Below are 26216 nucleotides of genomic sequence, written 5' to 3'. Positions count from 1 at the left end.
AAAAAGAACAGGGTAATTACTGTCTGAGATAAAAAAAAAAAGTCTTAGAGACAGAACAACCAAAGGGAAGCCTGATTTGAACAAACCACCTGTAACAAGAAATGTTTGAGACAGTAGGGAAAATATGAGTATGGACTGAGGATTAGATAACATCAAATAACAGGGCTGGTATGAAGGTAAGGAGGTACTGAAGTGCCCACAGAGCAAACTTTAAAGAGGCCCTCGCTCTTTGGGGTGGACCCTGCAATTGGCCTGCCCTTAGGAGGAGTACCTCCTTAAATTTCGGGCCATATGCACCTTGCCTCACATGAATCCCAGCCCTTTCAGATAAAGATTCTTCTTGGGTGTGATAATGGCATTGTGGTCACATAAGAAAATATCCATATTTTTTAGAGATACGTATTCTAGTACGAGGGGTGAAGAGATGTGTCTGGGATTCACTTTTAAAACGTCAGCAGAAAAAAAGTGGTTATTAAAAGGAATAGATGGAGGATATGAAGATGGTGGAGCTGCAAATGCTGCTGGAGGAGGAAATCTGGGGACCTCCGGACCCTTTGCAACATGTATCTGGAGTGGGTGGCCAATTATTGCAAGAACAATTACATCCAGTTAGCAGACAAGCAGTGAGCCCTAGAAGAAACCAAAGCCTACTCAGTCCTTAGCAAGTACTGCCTAGCCGATAAACACCTTGGCACAATGTCCTACTGATGCTGGATATCCAGGCATCCCAACCACAAAGAATGGAATCTTCAATCAATCATATTTCACAAACAGTTGATATTCATAAAAACAAAGTTGCAAGAAGGGAAATTAGTATTTTTACTACCAATAAAAACACTTCAAGGGCACATAAGCTTATTCTCCAGCCAATCTTGAACAACCAGTTCATTATATTAAGAAAACGGTTGACTACACAATTCTAGATGATATTGGACATGGAGTAAAGGTGAGGACCCAGAACATGAAGATGGGTGGGCTGCCACTTACCGCACCTCCAACTCACAAACCCCCCCAGTCCCCCTGTTTCAGGGTACTCCCCCAATCACACACTGGAACCAGTGCATCCTCCAGTGGTACCAAATGATTATGTACCTAGCCCAACCCGTAATATGTCTCCCTCAGAGCAGAGTCCTGTACTGGAGGAAGCCACACAACTAGTTGCAGCAACAGTTGGGAAAACAGTGGGAGTGTGGGGGTTCCGATTGCAGTTCCTACTCTATCTCCTCCCAGTGTCTTTCCAGGTCATCCTGTTCAGTTCTACAGCATGGATACACCTGCATCTCACTGGACTCCCCCACCCATAGGGGGCTCATTGCCCTATAGGTGCCTTCCTTCCATAACATCACAAACAAGCCTTCAGAATCAGATGAACACAGAAACTTGTTATAGCCAGAATCCAGTTGCAGATACACCACCTCCACCACTACCTGTGGAAGAAACAGTCTCTGACGAATCTTCACCCCCCCCCCCGATAAATCTCCCCCCAAGATTATGAAGATGAGGAAGCAGCTGTAGTTGAGTCTAGTGATCCTTATGCTGAAGGGGACCCTCTGTGGGCTCCAAAATCTTACTTGGAAATGGTTGTGGCAATTTATGATTACACAAAAGGCAAAGAAGATGAGCTATCCTTTCAGGAAGGAGCCATTATTTATGTCATTATTTATGAGGGTTGGTAGGAGGGAGTGAAGAATGAAGTGACTGAACTCTTTCTGGGAATTAGGTTGAGTTTATCATGCTTTATTCTGAGTAAAGCTCAGCAGGGCTGTGGTTCCCTTACAGGAATAATCAGTTCTTCCTAGATTTTCAGACAACCCTGGGGATTCCCCTCCAGTGAAATGAATGAAGGATACAAATGATTAAAAATTACTTTTTTATTGGGGGGGTGCTTATCCCCCAGAGTTAAAACAAAGACAAACAAGAAAGCAAACTGAGTGTATTATTCAGGGTTCTCTAGAGAAACAGAACCAGCAGGAGATATCTGTAAATATGAGATTTGTAAAGGTGTCTCATGCAATCATGGCAATGGAAGAGTCCAAATCCATAGGGAAGGTGGTGAAGCTGAAAGCTCCACTGAGGGGTCTGGAGGAACTCCACAGGAGAGGCTTGCTGGCTGAAGAAGCAGTGATAAAGTCTCTCTTCCTTAAAAGCATTCAATTGATTGTATTATCTCATTGTGGGAGACACGCCTTAGTTGATTGTAGACATAATCAGCCACAGATTACAGCCTTAGGTGCTGTTTTTGATGGATGGATCTTGGAGGTCAGAACAACTATTTCTTTACTTCTTTCACTAGAAAAACTTTATTCTAGTCCATAATTACATAGAATCTTGACTAGGGCATGAGATCTTGTTGGTTTGTACAGGTTAGTGTGATGCTCTGATATATTCTAGAGTAATTTTGACAGAAAATAAAAAAGTATTTGCAAAGTCCCTTTGGGGGACTGGGAAGAAAGGAGGAAATATTCAACTTCCCTATCAGGGGAATTCCTGACATTCCCACAAGCAGCGGGGACAACCAGTTCAATAGGTCAAGCCCTCGCTCTCGGGTTTGGACCCTGTGAAACTTATTCTTGCAAAGAAGAAGTTAAGCCTACTTATAATTGTGCCCAAGAATAACCCACAGAGAAGCTGTTTTGTTGCTCAGATGTGGCCTCTGTCTAAGCCACCTTGGCAGGTGAACCCACTGCCTGTCCCCCTACATGGGACATGACTGCCATGTAAATCTCCCTAGCAACGTGGGGCAGGATTTCTGGAATGAGCTTGCACCCAGCATCATGGGATTGAGAAAGGCTTCTTGACCAAAAGGGGGAAGAGAGAAATGAGACAAAATAAAGTTTCAGTGGTTGAGAGATTTCAAACAGAATCGAGAGGTTATCCTGGAGGTTATTCTTATGCATTATATAGATATTCATTTTTAGTTTATGATGCATTGGAGTGCCTAGAGGGAAGTGCCTGAAACTGTTGAACTCTATTCCAGTAGCCTCGATTCTTGAAGACAATTAGCTACATAGCTTTTACAATGTGATTGTGGAAACCTTGTGCCTGATGTTCCTTTTATCCAGGATATGGGCAGGTGAGTAAAAACAATAAGGAAAAATAAATAGATAAATAATAGGGGGGTAGGGGTAAAAAAATTGGGTAGATTGAAATACTAGTGGTCAATGAAAGCCAGGAATTAGGGATATGGGATGTGTGGGTTTTTTCTTTTTCATTTTAATTCCTTCTTCTGGAATGATACAAATGTTCTAAAAATGATCATGGTGATGCATACACAAGTATGTGATGATATTGTGAGTCATTGATTATATACTGTGGATGGACTGTATGTGTGTAAAGATTTCTTAATAATTTTTTAAGATGCTACAGGGGAAAAAACAGAAAAAATTTGGGGTTTTTTTTTGGGGGGGGAAATAGCAGTTATTTTCCGATTTCTTGACAGTCGCTAGGAATAAAAGACTTGCTACTGTGCTCTCTGAATATCATGTATGACCTGTGTTAACCTGTTGCTAACCTTATTCCCATGGCTGTGGAAAAAGTAAATACCCTCCTGATTTTTGTGTGACTGGACTCTGAAGTGGCTGCTCTTGGTAAGAGTTTGAATCTTAGGGGGGAGTGAAGAATGGAGTGACTGGACTCTTTTCTGGGAATTAGGGTGAGTTTATCATTCTTTATTCTGAGTAAAGCTCAGCAGGGCTGTGATTCCCTCACAGGAATAATCAGGTCTTCCCAGATTTTCAGACAACCCTGGGAATTTCCCTCCAGTGAAATGAATGAAGGATACAAATGATTAAAAACTACCTTTATTTGCAGGGGCGGGTGGTGTCTGTCACTAATATGGGTTAGGGAGATGGAACTATCTGATGTTCTGGAGAGGCTGGGCTAGGTTTCAGGACTTATCTGAACCAGGGACCCATATGGAGATTGTAGGTTTCTGGAAAGTTATTCTAATGCATGGATCCCTTGTGGAATCTTATATATTGCCCTAGGTGTTCTTTAGGATTGGCTGGAATGGTCCTGGTTAGGGGTTGTGTTTTTTTTTTCATCTGCACAATTACAGCATCAAACTTAGTGGAGTTTTTAAGGCATATGGCTTTCATCATTACTTCTGTCATCAGTAAATGAAAAATACTGAAAAAATGCAGGAGGGCTTGGTGTGCTCAGTACGTGAACACTGATGATTGCCCAACTTATGACTAGGTATCAACATGGGTTCTTCCCAGTCTCTGTGACTTGGCCAGAATAGAGCCTTGATAGGTAACCTCCCTGTGCTGGGTGAAAGGACGAAGGCAATAACTCCTAATATTTCAAGTGTAGGTCTTGAACGTGATATACTGCAAATGATAGAGGAACTCGATCGAAAGATGGACAAGTGTAGTAGTGTATGAGAGCCAGATGGTGCAGTCAGAAGTTTATACTCCACTTGTTAACCTGTTATGTGAGCACAAAACTTCATCACATTTTTAAATGCAACCCAGCTATATATGTTCCCTTATTAAGATCTTTTTTTTACAGTTTTCTCCTACACATTGCAACTTAGCTACTTAGCTACATTGCTTTTAGATTTTTCCAGGACTTGGATTTAGTTTTCATTCACTTGCTTCCAATACATACGTCACTTCACACTTTTGTTAGGTCATCCCCATATCCCTTATTCCCCATTTTTCTTAAAAGTAATGGCCCTCAGTATCTTTTAAGTCTTTAGTTCTTTTATAGACCCAACCTAGATTATACTAGGATAGGTTAACCTCTGCTTAGTACTGGGTATATATTTAGGGAAACATTTTTGAGATTTCATGTTCTCATTATTTACTTAATTTTTTAAAATGTTTTTTATTGTGAAATATATTCAAAACAACAATAAATTTCAATGTACATTTTAACAAGTAGTTATGGAACAGATTTCACAGTTTGGTATGGCTTATAGTTCCACAATTTCAGGTTTTTCCTTCTAGTGCCCCCAAGACACTGGAGACTGACAGAAATGTCAATATATTGATTCAGCAGTCAAACTCATTTGTTAAATCCTATATTCTCTGTTATACTCCTCTTTAAATAACATATATACCTGAAAGCAATACATTTCAAAGTACATCGCAACAAAGAGTTGTAGAACAGATTTCATAGTTTGGTGTGAGTTACAATTCCTCAATATTAGATTTTTATTTCTAGCTGCTCAAAGGTACTGGAGGCTAAAAGAAATATCAGCAAAATGATTCAGCAGTCATTTGTTAAACCCAACTTTCTCTGTATAACTCCACTATCACCTCTGATTTTTCTCACACTCTATAGGGGTATTTGGGCTATGCCCATCCTAACTTTTTTTTTTTTTTTTAACTTTTTTATTGTATAGTTTCACATGTATACAAAGCAAAGAAAGAAAAAAAGCAATAGTTTTCAAAGCACTCTTCAAAAAAGTGTTTACAGGATAGATCCTGGAGTTTGTCATGGGCTACCATACAATCCTTTCATATTTTTCCTTCTGGCTGTTCCAGAATACAGGAGATTAGCTTTTACCATCACAATTGACTTTTTTTTTTCCTTCTTTTTTTTTGTGAACACTAATATTTATACAAAAAAGCTATAAACTTCCAAGCACAGCACCACAATTAGTTGTAGAACACATTTCAGACTTTGATATGTGTTACAATTTCACAATTTTAGGTTTTTACTTCTAGCTGTTCTGTATTACTGGAGACTAAAAAAGATATCCATTTAATGATTCAGCATTCATATTCATTTGTTAAGTCCTATTTTCTATGTATAATTCTACTATCACCTTTGATCTTTCCATGCCTCTCTTTGGGGTTGTTTGGGCTATGGCAATTCTAAGTTACTCATATTGGAAGGGTCTGTCACTAATATGGGTTAGGGAGATGGAATTATCTGATGTTTTGGAGAGGCTGGGCTAGGTTTCAGGACTTATCTGGACCAGGGACTCATCTGGAGATATTAGGTTTCTGGAAAGTTATTGTAATGCATGAAACCCTTGTGGAATCTTATGTATTGCCCTAGGTGTTCTTTAGGATTGGTTGGAATGGCCCTGGTTGGGGGCTGGCAGGTTATGACAGGTAGCAAGGTTTACCTGAAGCTTGCATAAGAGCAACCTCCAAAGTAGCCTCTGGGCTCTATTTGAACTCTCTCTGCCACTGATACTTTATTAATTACACTTCTTTCCCCTCTTTTGGTCAGGATGGAATTGTTGATCTCATGGTGCCAGGTCTGGATTCATCCCTGGGAGTCATCTTCCACGTCACCAGGGAGACTTCACCCCTGGATGGCATATCCCACGTAGGGGGCAGGGCAATGATTTCACTTGCAGAGTTGTGCTTAGAGAGACTAAGGCCACATCTGAGCAACAACAGAGATCGTCCAGAAGTAACTCTTAGGCATGCTTATAGGTAGTCTGAGCTTCTCCGCTACCTACATAAGCTTCACAAGAGTAAGCCTCATGATCAAGGGCATGGCCTATTGATTTGGGTGTCCCTAAAATTTGACACAGTATCAGGGAATTCCCTGATGATAAGGTTTAATAGTTCCATAGTCTTTCTCCCCTCCCTCTCTGGACTTTGCCAATACTTTTTGCTTATCTGGTTAATATACTCTAGAATGTTTCCAGGCATTACAGTAATCTATACAGGATTAAAGGATCTCTTTCTCATTCTGTGCTCTCTGTGTTGCAGTTGTTCAAATGAGCTATACAGATAGGTTGAATTAGATTATGCACTACAGAAAATTTCAGTTCCAGATCAAATAAATCTTTCTTCCATTGGTCTCAAAGAGTATGTGTGGTTCTAAAATATAGACACTGTCTTCCTTACCCTTATGTTCTGAATTACTTTAACCCCAACCTGTTCGGCTTCGTTCTTATCTCTAAATATCAGGATATATATATAAAACAGTCTCTCAATATCCAGAAATAATAATCACCACTCCGGACTTAATGTGTCTGCTCTAAAAGTTTACAATCTAGGCCCATTTTCTTATAAACATTTTCTAAAGGTGACCATACCATTGTTGTTTTTTTGTTTCTGGCTTCTTTTGTCTCACCAAATGTCCCACATGTTTCATTCATATTGTTGTATGCCTCACGACATTGTTCCTTTTTGTAGCAGCCTTCTTTGTCTCTTATGATTTCCTTACATTTAAAGTCTGTCTTGTCTGATATTACTGTAGCTACTTCGGCTTTCTCTTGGTTACAACTTGCGTGGAAAATCTTTTTCCATCCTTTCACTTTTGATCTATTTGTTTCCTTCTGTCTAAAATGAGTCTCTTGTAAGCAGCATATAGCTGGATTATGTTTCTTAATCCATTTTGCCAATCTGTATCTTTTAATTGGTACATTTAGTCCATTAACATTCCAAGTCATTACTGAAAAGGCGTTTCTTGATTTCATCTTATCTTTTTAATTTTATTTGTCAGATCTATATATTCTTTTCCCTCTTTCTCTTAGTATTATTTAAATTACCCTTGGTGGTACTCTTCAATTCTGTGCCCTCCTCCAGACCCCCCTTCTTATCCTTTTTTTTTCAGCTGGCAGAACTCTTTTTAGTATTTCTTATAGGGCCAGTCTCTTGTTGAAAAATTCTTTTAGGACTTCTTTGTCTGTGAAAACTTTAATCTCTTCTTTAATTTTGAAGGATCATTTGGATGGGTACAGAATTCTAGGCTGAAAGTCTTGTCCTTTCAGGATCTTGAATATATCATACCACTGCCTTCTCACCCCCAGGGTACTAGTTGAATAGTCTGAAGTCGGTCTTATTTGATTTCCTTTGTATGTAGTAGATTGTTTTTCTCTTGCTGCCTTCAGGATTTTCTGCTTCTCTTCAACATTTGACAGACTGATTAGTAGGTGCCTTGGGGAAGGCCTATTTGGATTCATTCTGTTTGGAGTTCTTCGGGCTTCTTTGGCTTGTATATTTATGTCCTTTACAAGGGTTGTGAAGTTTTCCCCCATTATATCCTCAACTACTCTTTCTAGCCCTTTACTCCTTTCTTCTCATTCTGGAACACCAATGATTCTTACATTTGTGTGCTTTGCTTTGTCTATCATTTCCCTGAGTTCCCATTCAGTTTTTTTCTGTCTTTATTGCCATTTGCTCTTTTGAGTCTTCAAAGGCAATTATCCTGTCCTCTGTATCACTTACTCTTTCTTCTGTCTCTTCAAATCTGGTGTTGTGTGCCTCTAGTATGTTTTTTATTTGTTCAGCAGAGTCTTTAATCTCTGTGATTTCCACTATTTTTCTATTTATTCTTTCAAATTCCTCTTTGTGCTCTTCTACTGTCTTCTTGATCTCCTTTACGTCATTTGCTATTCCACTTATATTTTATTAAGTAGAGTTGTATGAACATCTTTGATTAGTTGCTGCAATGTCTGTGTCTCCTCTAGTGTTTTCATTTGGTCATTAGGCAGGGCTATATCTGTCTACATTGTTATATGCTTAGCGATCTTCTGCTGTCTTTGTTTTGTATGTAGATATCTTGATTTATTTACTTTGGGAGTTGGTTTCTTTCAGTAGTCTAAGGCCTTGTGTGTGTGTTATGATTGTCCAGCAGGGGGCAGGGCATGGGGTGGAGCACTCAGTATAGTGATTTGTTTCAGGGCTGGTATGGGTGCAAGTTGGGGATGTTATGTTGATGCTTGTGAATGTGGGCACCCATCGACCAGGGAGAATATAGCTGTGCGGGTGCACCAGTCTGGGGGGCTGGTCTAAGGCACAGGGACCTTTGTGCGCATGCGTAGAGCTGTGGCAGCAGGTCGGAGTTTCACCTTCGTAGGCTGGGGGCAGATGTGACCCGGCTGTACAGGTCGGCACTTTCTCTGAGCTGGGAAGTGAGGCTGAGGACTTTACTTAATTTTTTGCTGAGAAAGCTTAGTGGATTAATAATGCAAAGGTTTTTAAAAATCCAACAAATAGTTCTCACAGCTCACAGCTATAAAAGCTGAGAGACACCTATGCAAGAAGCAGATGCAAGTGGTCAGCAGGCAGGCAGCTTGCTTATTGGGCCTGTGCTGCATAGGGGAGTGCGGAAGACTTGGTGACATTCTTTGTACTGCAGGTCTGTAGCAGGGGGAAGCCATGGGTCAGCGGATGTTTTTCTATATTAGTTAGTATTAATATGTGTGTAATTTTTGTTTTAAAACAATCCCTGGTATGCAAGTGTAGTTCAGTGGTAGAATTCCCGCCTGCCTGGTCCGTGCACTTCCCACAAAACAAGCAAATACGCAAAGCAAACAAACAAAAACAAATGAACAAAAATTCAACAAATGGTGCTGCAATAATGGGATACTCACATGGAAAAAGAATGAAATGTGACCCCTGCCATACGGCATACAAAAATAAAAATAAAAATAAAATATCCCTGTTGGATTTTCTGTATCTTTTTAATTTTTGTACAGTTTTAAATTCTATAAAGTGTCTTGGAAGGAGACTTTACATTGATGATGGGCCAAGCCTACAGTTACTGATGACTTTTAATGTATATAATATTTCATGGATTGTATGCTATTAATGGTTGACTAGGGCTGTATTTCCTGCTTTATCACAATATTCCCCCTCTCTTTATCTTACTATAAACTATAAAAGTTCAGTGTTAGGAATTCCAAATGAGTGCAGAAATCTTGCTACATACTTTTAATATTGTAGCAAAGGTAATCCAAGTCTAAAACCTGTTGACCAGTAAGCATCTGCTTTGTCAAGAAAGAGGGAATTTAATGGGAGATTTTTCTCCAGAGGTGTTACATTTTAATTTATGTGTCCACTCCTCTTTTTTCCCCCTTAAAAAAAAGGATGAATATATATATATTTTTGTTATTAATATTTGAATTTCCATGGGGATATGACTGAAAATACACTTTCTTGTTGTCTTTTGACCTTATGGTCAAGGCAATAAACAAAAAGCACAAATAGTGCCAGTGCATCCAAATCTAGACCTGAGAGATTCAGCCTTGTGTTTAGAATAGATATATCTTTTAAGAAGTCTTGTTCAGCATTTTCCTGTTTTCTTCAGAGGTACCTGCTGTTCCCAGCATCTTAGAGTTAAGATTGGCAGGGGCTTCCTAAGAAGTCACTGGGTGAGACATTTCCACTAGCCTCCTTTCCTTTCTTCTCCTATTGTTTACTGCCCAGCTATCAAGAATGTTTTATGCATCCTTACACTGATGTCTGTAATGTAGTTGTTCTCCTTAGCACTCTTATGTTGATTAAGGAAAGATACGATTTTTCTTTTTGGAAGGCATCAAAATGATGGTAGACACTTTGCTTTTTTTTTTTTTAATTTTCTTTTAGCAAGCACCTTTTTCCATTCTGCATTAAGAACTGTTCTCCTTTTTCACCTTCTTTTGTGGAGAAAGCATAGCATGTCCCGAAGGCCACACCTTTACCTTTGAAAAGGGTTTGAGGGCTAATTTGTTAGGTGCCTGGTGATTTGAATCACTTCCTGATTGATGTTAAGGTAATAGGCAGCCCTGCCCCCAACTTTACTTAGATGGCATTGGACATTTTGTTTCATGTGAACAGCTAGTTAATAACGGGAGGATGCCCAGGGGTCTTTCCACTGCTCCACAACCATCTTAATTCAATGTGCTGTATTTTTCTTTCAAAAATTAAAGAGTTCTACTTGATGTCTTCAGTAAGATACTTGAAAAGATATGCCATGTTTTGATAAATACCATCAGAGTATTCAGACTATGTTAGTCATTTAAAGGAGTGTACTTAAATGCACCCATATTAGTAAAAATTTTCATTTTAACTCTTCTGAAACAATACTCAGTATAAATGGTCTTCCCCATAAGGTATGTAGCAAAAATCGCCTTCTCCATAAGATGTATCTAGCAAAAATGTTGTATCATTTCAGCAGTAGCAGAAGCACAGCACAACAAATAGCCTTATTTGAGAAAGCCTTATAAAAGTTATAAAATGGGGGCGTTGTGTTCATTACCTTGTTTGCTTTGTGGTGCTCTCTCTCCCTATTTCTTATTAAGAATCTCATAATTCTTTAGAATAAAATTGACAAATGAAATGACAGGGCCTAGTTGTGACAAAAATGATCCTTGTTAAATATCTTGAGGATTTTTTTGTAAAATAAAATTTAGAAAAGCTTATTTTCACATTAAAATGGAAGCATCTTCTGCAACTTCAGATTTCTATGGAAAAGCAGTTTCTAACCATACTTTTGTCCACAAACCTTTTCTTAATGAAACAGTTTACAGAAAAAGAATGGAAACAATTTGTGACCTGGCCAGTTGTACTTTTAGCTCCCAGAGGAGGGTTCATGCTGTGATTAGAGTAGAAACCATGCAGGAAAACTTGAGGGAACAGTCTGTTGCCAGTAATGTAATTTTCTTGTGTGTGCCATTAAACCACCTCCAGATGAGTAGGGGCACATCCACTTTTTAATTTTTTTAAATTGTGTTTGGAATTAACTGTTGCTGTATACTAGGAATTTGACCTAAATAAAATCCCACAATGTATTTAAAAAAAAAAAGATGAAGCAAATGTGGCAACACCTTGGTAACTGTGGAAAGTGAGTGGTGGATTTGTGGAGGTTCACTGAATATATATAAATATTTTGGGCGGGGGAGGGGAGGGAGTGCATGGTCAGGGAATCCAACACAGGGCTCCAGCATGGAGGGCGAGCATTCTACCACTGAACTACCTGTGTACCTGGTATATTCTTTTGAATGCTTAAACTTGTATGATAAACTTTATTTTTAAACTGGATAGGAGCAGTTACCATAGCAACATTAGTAATAGCCTCACCCAAAGGAATGTATTTGCTGACCTCCCAAAGCTTCCTGCTCGTTGAAGTCCCCTTCCGAGGCCCAAATGCAGAACTACATGCCCCCTCCCAACTGCCAGTGTGCACTGGTAGGGAATTCCCTGTGCTGGGAAATTAAGTTAGAGGAAACATTGCAGGAAGCATTGAGTTCATTGCCTCAACTACCCTGTACTGGCCTTTGCTCAGAGAATCTGGAGGTTCCTTGGATGGTGGAACTTCTACGCCCTTGCCTTTCACCCCACCAACCCCCACCAAGTCAAGAGGAGAAACAATGTGATATTTTAGAGTTAAGGGATGTTGATACAAATGTTTGCCCTTTTATTTACACTGATGATCTAATGAACAATCTGAAAATATGAGGGGGTGGGAAGGGATTGATTGCTAGGAATGATAAGCATATAATAAAATTGTTAAATATGCAGAAAATTTCTAAGAGACTAGCTGCTACTTATTGAGGAAGGCAATCACATCTTTTTTTTTTTTTTTTTTGCATGGGCAGGTACCCAGGTATCCAATGTGGCAGGCAAGAACTCTGCCACTGAGCCACTATCTCCCGCCCTACAGTCACTATTAAGACAGCACCAGGCTTCCTTTCTACATCCTTCCTTTATTTTAACAACAAATATTTCTCATTATGGTTTATTTCCCTACAGTCTTTCTTCAGATTCATATTTTATAAGGATATAAATCATCGTATTTGTACAAATTTATTTTTTTCATTTAATTCATAGCATAAATGTCTTCATGTTGTTACATGGTATTTATAGCCATAATTTTAAAGGCTGAAAAATATTTTGTTAAGTCTATAACAATTTATATTAATATTACTTAATGTAAGAATTTAGGTTTACAATATACATTGTTGTATAATGTCATTTTTGCTATTATAAAAATGCATGTGTCTTTTTTCTTGATTTAAATTTAAGAGTAGAGTCCTAGAAGTGAAATTTTTGGACAAAATGTTTGAAGTCCTTTTAGTTGTTGACATAATTGCCAAATTTCTTTCTAAGATGTTTACACCAATGTTCAGTTCCACCATTTACCTCAAATATGTCTCAAACTAAAAACAGAATTTGTATATATTTGTAGAGAGAAGAAAAAGTAGAAAAATATGGCCTGGGACAATCACAACTCTGTGTGTGTTGTGTGTGTGCATGTATGTGCTGGGCTGTTGGAGAGTTGGGGCCTAATGCACCTAGCAAACAATTAATCTTTTGCCTGAAAAAAATAGGCTGAGCTGACCAGATGGTGAGTGGGATGAAATTGCTTTCTCACCATTGTGTGCAAGGTCTCTAACTCTTTGTCACCCACTCTGCTCTTCTCTGGCAGTAAAAGTCAATGCGGATGCTTGCTGGCTAACGACAGGAGGCAAAACCCCATCTCCGCCCTAATTTCTCATCACTTGCTCAGCACCTATTCATTTAGACTTTTGTTTTAAATACATGTATTTTCCCTTGGAATGCCATAATGTCTTTTTTTTTTTTCTGTCTCTCCTTTTTCCATAAATCACGATGAACACAAATGTAATGGATGTAGTATTCCTTCATTTGAGTCTTGCTTTTATTCCTTTAATTCTAAACTGCTTCTCTTCCTGAAGGAGGACTGTATTACAAAAGAATGGAATTTTCCAGGCAATGTTTAGTACATAATAGTTTTAAGAGGCTTCATGTTTGCAAGAGACAAATTAAGCAAGCTCCTCTAATATGTAGACAACATCTGTTACACAAAGTCACCGTTAATGACAACACCGGGATCTCCTTTGTGGCTGATTTTCATCCAGCTGCACCTACCCATAAAAGGCGCGGCAGTAAGGGCTACGCATTCATCTGCTGGTTCGGAATGACTTTGGAAAACAGTGCAAAAACCCAAAGCAAATCTTTGTTCATGTTTGAAATTTGAGCTTCCATAAATCATAGGTAAGCACTGCTTATAACCTCCTCACAGCCAATTCACCATCTCCATTGTTTTGTTTTTTAGGTGCATGGTCCTGGAATCCAACCTGGGTCTCCAGCATGGAAGGCGAGCATTCTACCATTGAACCACCCGTGCACCCTCCACTGTTTCTCATAAGATGCTCTAAATCTCAGACTGGTGATGCAGAAGGAAGTTGCACATTAAGAAACTGAACTTCATGGCACCCACGTGTAAGGGTCAATTCCAAGCTCTTACTCCAAAGGAGTAAGAGCTACTCCAAAGCTTTCTTCAGACAGTTTCCCATTTGTACTAACAGACCTATTACTAATTAATAAAATCCCTACAAATCTTGGATAAGGCTAATTAGCTATGGCTAATAGTTTGACTTGATGACTTACATTATTTACTTTGATATTAAACAGTAAGATTCTTAAATGAAAGCCAGCTATATAGGAAACATCCAGACAACCAGTAGAGGGGTTCCACTTGCCTTGCAAGACTGTAATGTATAAGACATCTGTCTTATAATTTGGTTGTAATTCTGGTAAATTTTCTCCTCTAGGTTTCTCTGTGGATGTATACACTGTAATATAACATGTCAGCTTATTCACTTAATACCTATTCAAGTGCCTGCAATGTTTCAGATTCAGTGCTAGATGCTAGGGATATATCGGGGAATAAAATAAAAAGTCCTTGCCCTCAGGTAGTTTGGCCTATCAGATGGGGAGAGAGAAAATACATGACTGAAATTATCAATAAGGCAAGAATGACGTTCAGAGACAGCCTCTCTTTGTACAGAATTCTAAATGAAGTTGGGGAGAGAGCAGAGCAAATATGTAGGGAGAGAATATTCCAGGCAAAGGAAACAGCAATTACAAAGGTCTCAAACTTGGCAAGTGCAAGAAACAGTACAGATGCTTGCGTGGATGGATGTTTATGCAAGAGGAAAGGAAGATGGAAGTAAGATTGAAAAGGTGGGCAGGGGTAAGTTCTTGGGGGCCTTGAAGAAATAAGGGTTTTAAATTGTGTGTAGGAGAGCTTTATGAAGTTTTTAAGCAGAGCCTATTGTAGTCCTGTTCATATGCACTTTGATTCAATACCAACTTAAACTGAATGTGTAAGTTTTACATTAGCTGAAAGATCTGGTTGAGATCTTTCATAAAGAATCATGATATAATGCAGTTTTCTTACCTGGAAAAGTGGGAAGCTTGCCTTAGTACACAGCATTAATCTGGCCTTATGGATTTCCAGGGGGCTCAATCCAACCTTCAGAGAAAGCTTGTAGAATACACGTGTAAAATGTTCTGTCTTTGAGAAGGATCCAGACCTGGGAAAGCTAATGACCACTGGTGTAGATGATCCTCAATTCAGTCTGAGTGGCAATATTCCACAATCTTCTAACTTCTAAGTAGATGGTAGTTTTCTATTAGTAATTTTTTTTTTTTAATGAGGGACCGAATTTGTTCACCAGGTTACTTCCCCTGGTCTCTTTTCTCCGTCAGGGCTGACCTGCCCGTCCCAGGAGGAGGAGGAGAGGCTAGAGCTTCTTCCCAAGCCCAGGCTAGACCGGGTGATGCCCGGACACATGAGCAGCCCAGAGGAAGCGGCCAAACCACCCAGCCAACCTGTAGACTTGTGTGCTTGAGTGCCTGTGTTGTGTGCTGCTGAGATTCGTGTGGATTTTTATTATGCAGAAATGTTTACTTGATACACCATATTGCTACAGTACTTGTAGCTCTCTTTAAAAAAAAAAACACCAAATTGTAGATCTAAACATCACGTTCTGTTCTCTACCCATTTTGGGCCCTGGTTTAAAACTGAATCCCTAATTTCAAAGGTATTTGCCATAACCATGTTCATCAGCCCTGGTTGTTTGCACTCCCTTACTGGCACCCACTCCAACTTTCCCTTCAAAAGCTGGCACAGCTGCTCATAGAAGCCAAGTACTAGAGGGTTCCACGAGAGCGAAGGGTGAAGTTCACAGCCCTAATGTTATAATGTTGTGATGCAGCCTGACTGTGCTATATGCTACAGCATCCTAATCTGGTACAGGAGTGCTAATGAAGGATGCAAATCCTCATTCAAAGCAGGAATGTAAGCTGTAGAAACTCGCTAAATGGCTGTAATTAATGTAAACTGCAGCACACCAGCTGAACCTCAGGATACGCTAATTGCCCAGGATGCTTATTCTTCAGCTCTACCAGTTGCAGAAGGATTACATGTCTTTGGTGAACTCAATGGAGAGTTGAAAGTCAATTTGTTTAAACATTAGTAGAATTTAAAATAGGCACAATGAAAAAACCATAAATAACTATTACTGAAATGTAAACTAGAACCAAATCTAAGCCTACTCTTTGTCTACCCTGGGGGAAAGAGGAAGAACCAGAGACTCTTGATTTAGGCTTTTAGTAAACTACAGTCATGTGAAAACAAATGGACTCTATCGAAAATAACAGTTGTGGGCAAAGCAATGTTACCTCTCAAAGCTGTATTTCCCTGCACAAGCCTTCAGACGTGGAGGCATGTAAGGGTTTTGCTGATCTTGAGCTTCACTAAAACAAATCCCCCAAATCCTATTTCTTCCCCAAATAAATTAAGAAATGAGGTGGTAGATTTCCTTAGTTCTTAATCAGCAAACATATTTTTTTCCTTTAAAAATATTGTTTTCAAAAGGCGATACAGATACATGTTAATTTTTTTCAAATGGTAGGAAAATAGTAAAATTTAAGCCTTCTTCATTTACTCTTTATCCTTAATTCCTCAATTTATTTCCCCAGCGAACCAGCAACTGTTGTTACCAGTTTCTTATGTATCCTCAAGTTATTCTCTTTATGTACATATGCCCTATTTTTTGTGTGAAAGGTAATTGGCTCCATTTACTGTTCTATACTTTCCTTTCTTCACTCTATCGTGGAGATCACTTCTGTACTTATAGCTCTGCCTCATTCCTTTTATTTTTCATTCTATGAAACTTATTGAAATATAAACATGTTATCAGTTGAACATAGAAATAATCATTTGCATTAAGTTGTAACAGAGCAGAAGAGCAATTTTAAATATATTTTTTAAATCACAAAACATATTGATTAAAGCACTGAATCCTGTCTTATGTTTTCAATAAATACGCTGCTTTGTAAAAAAGTAGTAGTGAGTACCTATAATTTAATGGCACTACATTACTAAATACAAACACTTTTGCTGTGGTCATTGTGTGTAATTTATTCTCAAAATAACTTTCACTATCTAAAATTAGCATTTTTTCAACTTAAAATATGAAAAAGAAATCACAGTAGTTCTCTTCCAGAGTGACCTGTGCACAAAAGGTGCCATATCTTCACATATTTCATGGCAACAATGAAATATGTATAAGGTACAAAAGATTTTCTCTCAGCAGATAAAGCCATCAGAGGTGGGATGTCTCAGAGCAGCTTTGGAAAAGTATTTTTTTTTTAACTGCAATAAAATCAGCAGGGTTTAGAAAACTCTGAACTTGGGAATCCAAGAAGGCTGCCTCTGTAAGTGCCTGCTGTTCGAGGCTGTGTTAAGCAGCTGAGGGGAACGGGAACCAGGTCCTGTGCTATGGGTTGTAGCCAGCACCAGGCTGGCAGTCAAGTGGTCCGGGTGCTTGTCCGGTGCCATCATTACTTCCTAGTGATGCTCATTCTTTTTTTTTTTTTTTTTTTTTATTAATTAAAAAAAGAATTAACAAAACAATTAGAAATCATTCCAATCTACATGTACAATCAGTAATTCTTAATAACATCACATAGTTGCATATTCATCATTTCTTAGTACATTTGCATCAATTTAGAAAAAGAAATAAAAAGACAACAGAATAAGAATTAAAACAATAATAGAAAGAAAAAAAAACAAAAAAATCAAAAACAAAAAACCTATACCTCACATGCAGCTTCATTCAGTGTTTTAACATAATTGCATTACAATTGGGTAGTATTGTGCTGTCCATTTCTGAGTTTTTATATCCAGTCCCGTTGTACAGTCTGTATCCCTTCATCTCCAATTATCCCTTCTCTCTCTTTTTTTTTTAATTAACGGAAAAAAAGAAATTAACCCAACATTTAGAGATCATACCATTCTACACATGCAATCATTAATTCTTAACATCATCACATAGATGCATGATCATCATTTCTTAGTACATTTGCATTGGTTTAGAAGAACTAGCAACATAACCGAAAAAGATATAGAATGTTAATATAGAGAAAAAAATAAAAGTAATAATAGTAAAATCAAAACAAAACAAAACAAAACAAAACAAAAACCTATAGCTCAGATGCAGCTTCATTCAGTGTTTTAACATGATTACTTTACAATTAGGTATTATTGTGCTGTCCATTTTTGAGTTTTTGTATCTAGTCCTGTTGCACAGTCTGTATCCCTTCAGCTTCAATTACCCATTGTCTTACCCTGTTTCTAACTCCTGCTGAACTCTGTTACCAATGACATATTTCAAGTTTATTCTCGAATGTCCGTTCACATCAGTGGGACCATACAGTATTTGTCCTTTAGTTTTTGGCTGGATTCACTCAGCATAATATTCTCTAGGTCCATCCATGTTATTACATGGTTCATAAGTTTATCTTGTCTTAAAGCTGCATAACATTCCATCGTATGTATATACCACAGTTTGTTTAGCCACTCTTCTGTTGATGGAGATTTTGGCTGTTTCCATCTCTTTGCAATTGTAAATAATGCTGCTATAAACATTGGTGTGCAAATGTCCGTTTGTGTCTTTGCCCTTAAGTCCTTTGAGTAGATACCTAGCAATGGTATTGCTGGGTGGTATGGCAATTCTATATTCAGCTTTTTGAGGAACCGCCAAACTGCCTTCCACAGTGGTTGCACCCTTTGACATTCCCACCAACAGTGGATAAGTGTGCCTCTTTCTCCGCATCCTCTCCAGCACTTGTCATTTTCTGTTTTGTTGATAATGGCCATTCTGGTGGGTGTGAGATGATATCTCATTGTGGTTTTGATTTGCATTTCTCTAATGGCCAGGGACATTGAGCATCTCTTCATGTGCCTCTTGGCCATCCGTATTTCCTCTTCTGAGAGGTGTCTGTTCAAGTCTTTTTCCCATTTTGTAATTGGGTTGGCTGTCTTTTTGTTGTTGAGATGAACAATCTCTTTATAAATTCTGGATACTAGACCTTTATCTGATATATCATTTCCAAATATTGTCTCCCATTGTGAAGGCTGTCTTTCTACTTTCTTGATGAAGTTCTTTGATGCACAAAAGTGTTTAATTTTGAGGAGTTCCCATTTATTTATTTCCTTCTTCAGTGCTCTTGCTTTAGGTTTAAGGTCCATAAAACCGCCTCCAATTGTAAGATCCATAAGATATCTCCCAACATTTTCCTCTAACTGTTTTATGGTCTTAGACCTAATGTTTAGATCTTTGATCCATTTTGAGTTAACTTTTGTATAGGGTGTGAGAGATGGGTCTTCTTTCATTCTTTTGCATATGGATATCCAGTTCTCTAGGCACCATTTATTGAAGAGACTGCTCTGTCCCAGGTGAGTTGGCTTGACTGCCTTATCAAAGATCAAATGTCCATAGATGAGAGGGTCTATATCTGAGCACTCGATTCGATTCCATTGGTCGATATATCTATCTTTATGTCAATACCATGCTGTTTTGACCACTGTGGCTTCATAATATGCCTTAAAGTCAGGCAGCGCGAGACCTCCAGCTTTGTTTTTTTTCCTCAAGATGTTTTTAGCAATTCGGGGCACCCTGCCCTTCCAGATAAATTTGCTTATTGGTTTTTCTATTTCTGAAAAATAAGTTGTTGGGATTTTGATTGGTATTGCATTGAATCTGTAAATCAATTTAGGTAGGATTGACATCTTAACTATATTTAGTCTTCCAATCCATGAACACGGTATGCCCTTCCATCTATTTAGGTCTTCTGTGATTTCTTTTAGCAGTTTTTTGTAGTTTTCTTTATATAGGTTTTTTGTCTCTTTAGTTAAATTTATTCCTAGGTATTTTATTCTTTTAGTTGCAATTGTAAATGGGACTCATTCTTTTTTTTGTAACCATACTAAGCAGCACAAAATATGTGCATTGTCTTAGGTTGATCGCCTGTAAAATGAAAAGGTTGGATTTGATGTTTTCTGAGGACATTTTCAGCTCTAGCACCCTGTGAATCCCTGAGGGCGGGAACTATTTTGATTCCAGCTGATACTGCTACCACATGGGCCCAGCCTCTCTGTGGGATGCACTGACCATAGCAAAGGGGGAAAATGAACTTTCCACAGCATTGCCATTTTGAGCCCTGAGGCAAATCCTTTCATCAGAGCACTGTATGTGATTAAATTAAAAATTAAAGTTATATTATTCACAGAAGGCCACTAAGTTTTTTCATCTCATTAGAAAATATAACTTTTGTTGTAGAGCTAGATTGTATAATCTCTGAGATTAGATTCACATCTGGTTTCTCCAGTCAGGTCTTACCTCAATGCACAGAGATTGGGCAGTACAGGCATGAGGTAAATAGCAAGAAGCTCGACATGAGCCTTAATTAGGGTAACAAATCTCTTTTTTTCTTTTGTCAGTTTAACTGAAAAGGCTACTCCTCTGATGTATTTTACTATTGGTTTCTCATCAGATTGTTTCTTGAGAGTAATAGTAGTGGTGCAGTCATGACAGCTCAATGACCACTTAAAAAGATATTTCTTCTCAAATTTATTGAATTCACCCTAAGATTTCCAATTTAATTCTATCAGTACTAAATACTTTCTTACCTTTCTTAATACAAAATTTTAAAGATTTTCTTGATATCAGGCTTACCAAGTGTTATCCTTTGTACAAATTCTCTTTGTATCCACTTCTTATTTACTACTCTTATGTGTCTCATGATCACCATTCTATAATCACTTTAATGGTGACCAAAAACCTTCAGTTCTATAAGAATTGTTCCTGCTTCAAAGTGGGGTGACTTTTTCTTTGTGATACAAACAGAATTACCCTAAAGTCATTGAATAATTAAATAATTCTCTGCACTATTTAGGCATCAAGGTTTTGTGAGTGTTGACATAAAGACCTAGAAATTATTTCCTCATTACTTTTATCTAGATGATTGCCTCAATTATTTGCCTAGCTTCAAATCCACAGATTATGAGAATCTTTCTCAAATATGGACAGCTACACAGAGTTTTAAAAATATATAACTGTTATATATTGAATTGTGTCTCCAAAAAAAGTTATTCTCAAATCTTAATGCCTGGTCTCATGAAAGTGATCCTATTTGGAAACAGATCTTTGAAGCTGCTATTAGTTAAGATGAGGCCAAACTGGTGAGCCCTAATCCAGTGTAATTGGTATCCTTATAAAGAGGAAACTTGAACACTGACAGGCCAGCAAGGAGAGAAGACAGCGATGTAACAGAGGCAGTGATTAATTTACGCCAAAAGCCAAAGAGTACCACGGGCTGCTGACAAGCCACCACCAAAACCGTCTAAACTTCCGAGGAAGCCCAGCCCTGCTGACACCTGATTCAGCCTTCTAGCCTCCAGAGCAGTAAGATAATAAATGTCTGGTTGTAAGCCACCCAGTCTGTAGCAGTTTGTTACAGCAGCTCTGGAAAACTAAGACAGTATCTTACACCTGATTAATAGATAAAATTGTGTATTGTGGAGGAAGTTATTGTAAACTGTTCATATATGTTGGCTTCTGCAGAACACTGCTGTTTGCCTATCATAGTTGTCTTCCCTCCTTTATCCTTTGTAAAAGCAGCTCAGTTTTATCCAGGGTAAACATGTGATCACTTAAAGGCTGGTTTTTCCAAACTCTCAGCTAGGTGTGGCCATGTGGCTAGGTGTTGGCTGATGAGTTCAAAGTAAAATTGTTGTGTGATGTTCCTTTAAGAGCACACCTTTCTTTGCTCCTTCTCTCTCTAACTAGCCTGGTACAAGGATGCAATGGGTGGGCTTCCAACCACCATCTTGAATCGTGAGGACAAGAGCCATTCTGTGATGGTAGAACAGAGAACTTCATGGAGGCTAAGTTCCTATGACTTTTCATAGCTTCTCTGTCAGCCCTGGACTGTCTGTCTGCAGATTTATTTTATCAAGAGAGAACAATACATTTATGAGAGAAATTTTGAGAGAGAAAAATATAGCATTTGGAATTTTCTGTCAATTCCAGATGAACCTAATTTTACTGCTTTATTTCCATATTGCTTCTGAGAGCAGCAGCAGCAGCAGGAAATCATCTCATGGCACTTCTTTCAGTCCCTGGCAAATGTGGGCTGGGCAGGTGTAAGGCAGGTATTACTACAGAGCCGGGACTCACACTCAGTGACACTGAGTATGAATTTCAAATGGCGGTTTAGGGAAATTGAATCAACCAATCCTTTATTCTTTCTGACTCCTTGGTAAATGATTTCCCTGTTCTGGTTTTGCCATTAAGGTGCATATGAAACTGAGTAGCTTTGTAATAGCCTTATCAGTCTCCTGTTTTCAAATTAGTCTTTGTTTCTTTTCTTCTTAAAAAATTGTTTTTTTAGAACAGTTGCAGGTTTATAGAAAAGTCATGTACAAAGTACAGTTTCCATACATTCCCCCTCATATGCCCAGATTTCCCTATCATTAACACTTTTCATTACTCTGGTACTTTTGTTACAATTTATGAAACAATATTATACTTTTATATATACAATATTCATATATTATTTTATAATTATTATAATTATACTATTAACTATAGTTTACATTATGCCTTATGTCTGAGTTTTGAGTTTTCAAAATATTCTTGATACGAATACTTTATAAGATATATGATATGCAAATATTTTCTTCCAGTCTGTGGGAAAAATTTTGATTTTCTTAATAGTGTCTTTTGAGGAGGAGAAATTTTCACTGATCTATTTGTCTATCTTGATGTTAGTACCACACTACCTTGATTACTGTGGCTTTATACTTGGTCTTAAAATCAGGCAGGACTAGTCCTCCAATTTTGTCCTTTTCCTAAGTTATTTGGTCTATTTTAGGTACTTTGCATTTTCGTATGAATTGTGAAAGCAGGTTGTTAATTTCTAAAAAGAAGAAAAGGAAGGAGAAGAGGGAGAAGAAGATGAAGATGTGGCAGCAGCTTCTGAGATTTTGATAGAGATTATATTGAATTTATGGATCAGTTTGGAGGGGACTGATATCTTCATGTTATTGAGTCTTCCAATCCAGGAATAATTTATGTCTGTCCATTTATTTAGGTTTTCTTTAATTTCTCTCAGTAGTTTTCAATGTGTAGGTCTTGCACATAACTTGTCAGAGTTACCCCTAAGTATTTCATATATTTTATGTTGTTATAAATGGCATTTTAAACTTTAATTCCTGATTACTGTGAGTACATGGAAGTACAACAGCTTTAAAAAAATATTTTTATTAACAAGTCTTCTCAAACATATAGTCCATAACTGGTGTGCAATCAATGACTCACAATATCATCACATAGTTGTGTATTCATCACCATGATCATTTTTAGAACACTTGCATCTCCAGAAAAAGAAAGAAACAAACAAAAAAAACAGTTCCTGTATGGAGTGGCATTAGTGTGCTATATTACACTGACTGATTTTCTTATGTTGAACCACCCTTGTATTCCTGGTATAAATCCCACTTGGTCATGACATATATAATTCTTTCAATGTGTTGTTGAATTCTGTTTGCTAGTATTTTGTTGAAAATTTTTGCATCTGTGTTCATTAGGGAGATTGGGCTGTAGTTTTCCTTTCTTGAAGTGTCTGGTTTTGATATTATAATGATGTTAGTTTCATAAAATGAGTTAGGTAGCATTCCTTTTTCCTCAATTTTTTGGAAGAATTTGAGCAGGATTGGTGTTAGTTCTTTTTGAAGCATTTGATAAAATTCACCTGTGAAGCCGTCTGGTCCTGGACTTTTCTTTGTGGGAAGATTTTTGATACTTGATTGAATGTCTTTACTTGTAATTGGTTTGTTGAGATCTTTTATTTATTCTCAAGTAAGCACAGGTAATTCATGTGTTTCCAGGAAGTTGTCCATTTCATCTAAGTTGTATAGTTTGTTTGCATATAGTTGTTCATAATATTCTCATGATTTAAACATTTCTTCATGATCTATGGCAGAAACTCCCCTCTCATTTCTGATTTTGTTTATTTGCATCCTCTCCTTCCTCTTTTCTTTGTTACTCTAGCTAGGGGTCCATCGATTTCATTGATTTTCTCAAACAACCAACTTTTGGTTTTGCTGATTCTTTCTGTTGTTTGATTGCTCTCTGTTGTTTATTTCTTCTATAATCTTTATTATTTTCTCTTCTTTATTTTCTTTGGGGTTAGTTTGCTGTGCTTTCTCTAAATTCTCCAGGTGAGCACATAAATCGTCAAGTTTTTGCTTGTTCTTGTTTTATAATATAGGCATTTAGTGCAATAAATTTCCCTCTCAGCACTGCTTTTGCTGTATCCCATAAGTTTTGATATGCTGTATTTTCATTATCACTCATCTCCAGATATTTACTGATTTCTCTAGCAATTTCTTCCTTCACCCAATGATTATTTAAGAGTGTGTTGTTTAATCTCCATATATTTACGAAAGCTCTAGTTCTTTGGTGATTATTTATTCCCAGCTTTATTCTGTTGAGATCAGAAAAAGTACTTTGGATAATTTCAATCTTATGAAATTTATAAAGACTCAGTGTTCGTCCCAGCATATGATATATCTTGGAGATTTTAATCTCTCCCTCAATTTTCAAGGATAGCTTGGCTGGATAAAGAATTCTTAGCTGAAAGAACTTTTCTCGTTCATGATCTTAACTATATTATACTACTTCCTTATTGCTTCCATGGTGCTTGTTGAGTAGTCTGAACTCAGTTGTATGTGTTTTCCCTTGTGTGTTGTAGATTGTTTTTCTCATGCTGCTTTTGGGACTTTCTGCTTCTCTTCAACATCTGACAGCTTGATTAGTATATGTCTTGGAGTAGTTCTATTCGGATTTATTCCACTTGGCATTCATTGGGCCTCTTTGATTTACACAGTATGTTCTTCACGAGGGTTGGGAAGTTTTCCCCAATTATATCTTCAACTAACTTTCCCATCCCTTAACTCTTCTATTCTCCTTCTGAGACACCAATGATTCTTAGATTTCTGTGACTCTTATTGTTTATCATTTCCCTAAGATTCAGTTGCCTTTTTCCATCTTTCTTTCCATTTGTTCTTTTGTGCACTCTGGTTCAATTGTTCTGTCTTCTAGCTCACTTATTCTTCATTCTACTTCTTTGAAATCTGCTATCATGTGTTTTCAGTATATTTCTAATTTAGTCTAATGTAGTTATCATTTCTGTGAGATCTGTCATTTTTAAATTTAATCTTCTGAATTCTTTACGCTCTTGTTGTGTCTTCCTGATGACCTTTATTTCTTTACAAATATCCATGAATAGTTGTTCCATATTCTGTGTTCCCTCTGGAATTTTGATTTGGTCATTTGGCTGAGCCATTTCTGCTTAGATCTTCACATGTTTTGTGATTTTCTGTTGTGTTTGGGGCATTTGATTATCCTAATATGGTTATCTTGCAAGTTGGTTTCCTTCACTCATCTAAAGTTTTATATCTACTTGGTTTTGCATTGAAGGTTTCCTTTTGCAATTCGTTTGTCAGTTATTCCCCACCAAATCAAGGTGCAGATCTCATGTAGTGGATACAATTCAACTTGTGGGTCTCTTAGAAGCTAGGCCAGGATGTATAGGTACTTCAGTGGTAGAATAGCTGCATACTACACAGGAGAACTAGGCTTGACTCCCAGACCATGCACCTCCCCAAAAAAGAAAAGAAGATAATAAGAATAAAATCAAACGAGAATTTTAAAAAATATATGAAAAAGCAACAGGAACAAGAAAATAGGCCCAAGAGTCAAAAGGAGATACCCCTAGATATATTGGGAGTGAACTCATAATGGTGCTCATCAAAGGGAGAGAAAATTTAAGAAAAAAGAAAATAGAATAATAAAATATATATAAAATAAGAATAAAAATAAAGTATCAATAAAAATATAAAATATCGATAAAAAATAAAATAAAAATAATTAAAAGACAATTATGCTACTAATAAAAATATATTTGAAAAAGGGGGAAAAGAATATTAGGAAAAAAATTTTTAATAAAAACCTAGGCAGATAGGGAGTTAGTCTGCCTGCACTAACCTCTTCTCCCCAGCAGGTGGCGATTCTAGGGCATCTCCTTCCCTCGGGTTACCCCCGCCCCTACTGCAGCAGCCAGCCAGCACTTGTGGCTTCTCGCCAGCAGGTGGCACACCTGAAGCACCTCCTCCTTCATGCCCGCCCTCCTGGCCTGCAGTTCTTCAAAGACTGTGGACGCAGCCTGGGGACTGTTCCCCGCCTGCCGCAACTGGACTGACTGTCCCCACCAGCGGGACTTGGGAGCTGACCAGCACCCAGGGGATCCACTGACCTGCAGCATCCAGCAGCTGGTGGGTCTGTCAGACACCGCACCTGTGGGGCTGGCTACACCTGG

The 26216-nt window shown here is 37.9% G+C and overlaps 1 pseudogene; it reads left to right on the top strand.

Annotated features, from left to right (window-relative positions):
- Positions 1 to 500: 500 nt before the first annotated feature.
- On the top strand, positions 501 to 3681 carry LOC143684102 (abl interactor 2-like; annotated as a pseudogene).
- Positions 3682 to 26216: the final 22535 nt, after the last annotated feature.

The sequence above is a fragment of the Tamandua tetradactyla genome, chromosome 1, assembly GCF_023851605.1.
Source record: "Tamandua tetradactyla isolate mTamTet1 chromosome 1, mTamTet1.pri, whole genome shotgun sequence".
NCBI lineage: Eukaryota > Metazoa > Chordata > Mammalia > Pilosa > Myrmecophagidae > Tamandua > Tamandua tetradactyla.
Note: the sequence above shows the minus strand (reverse complement) of the source record. Positions and strands in the feature narration are given on the sequence as shown.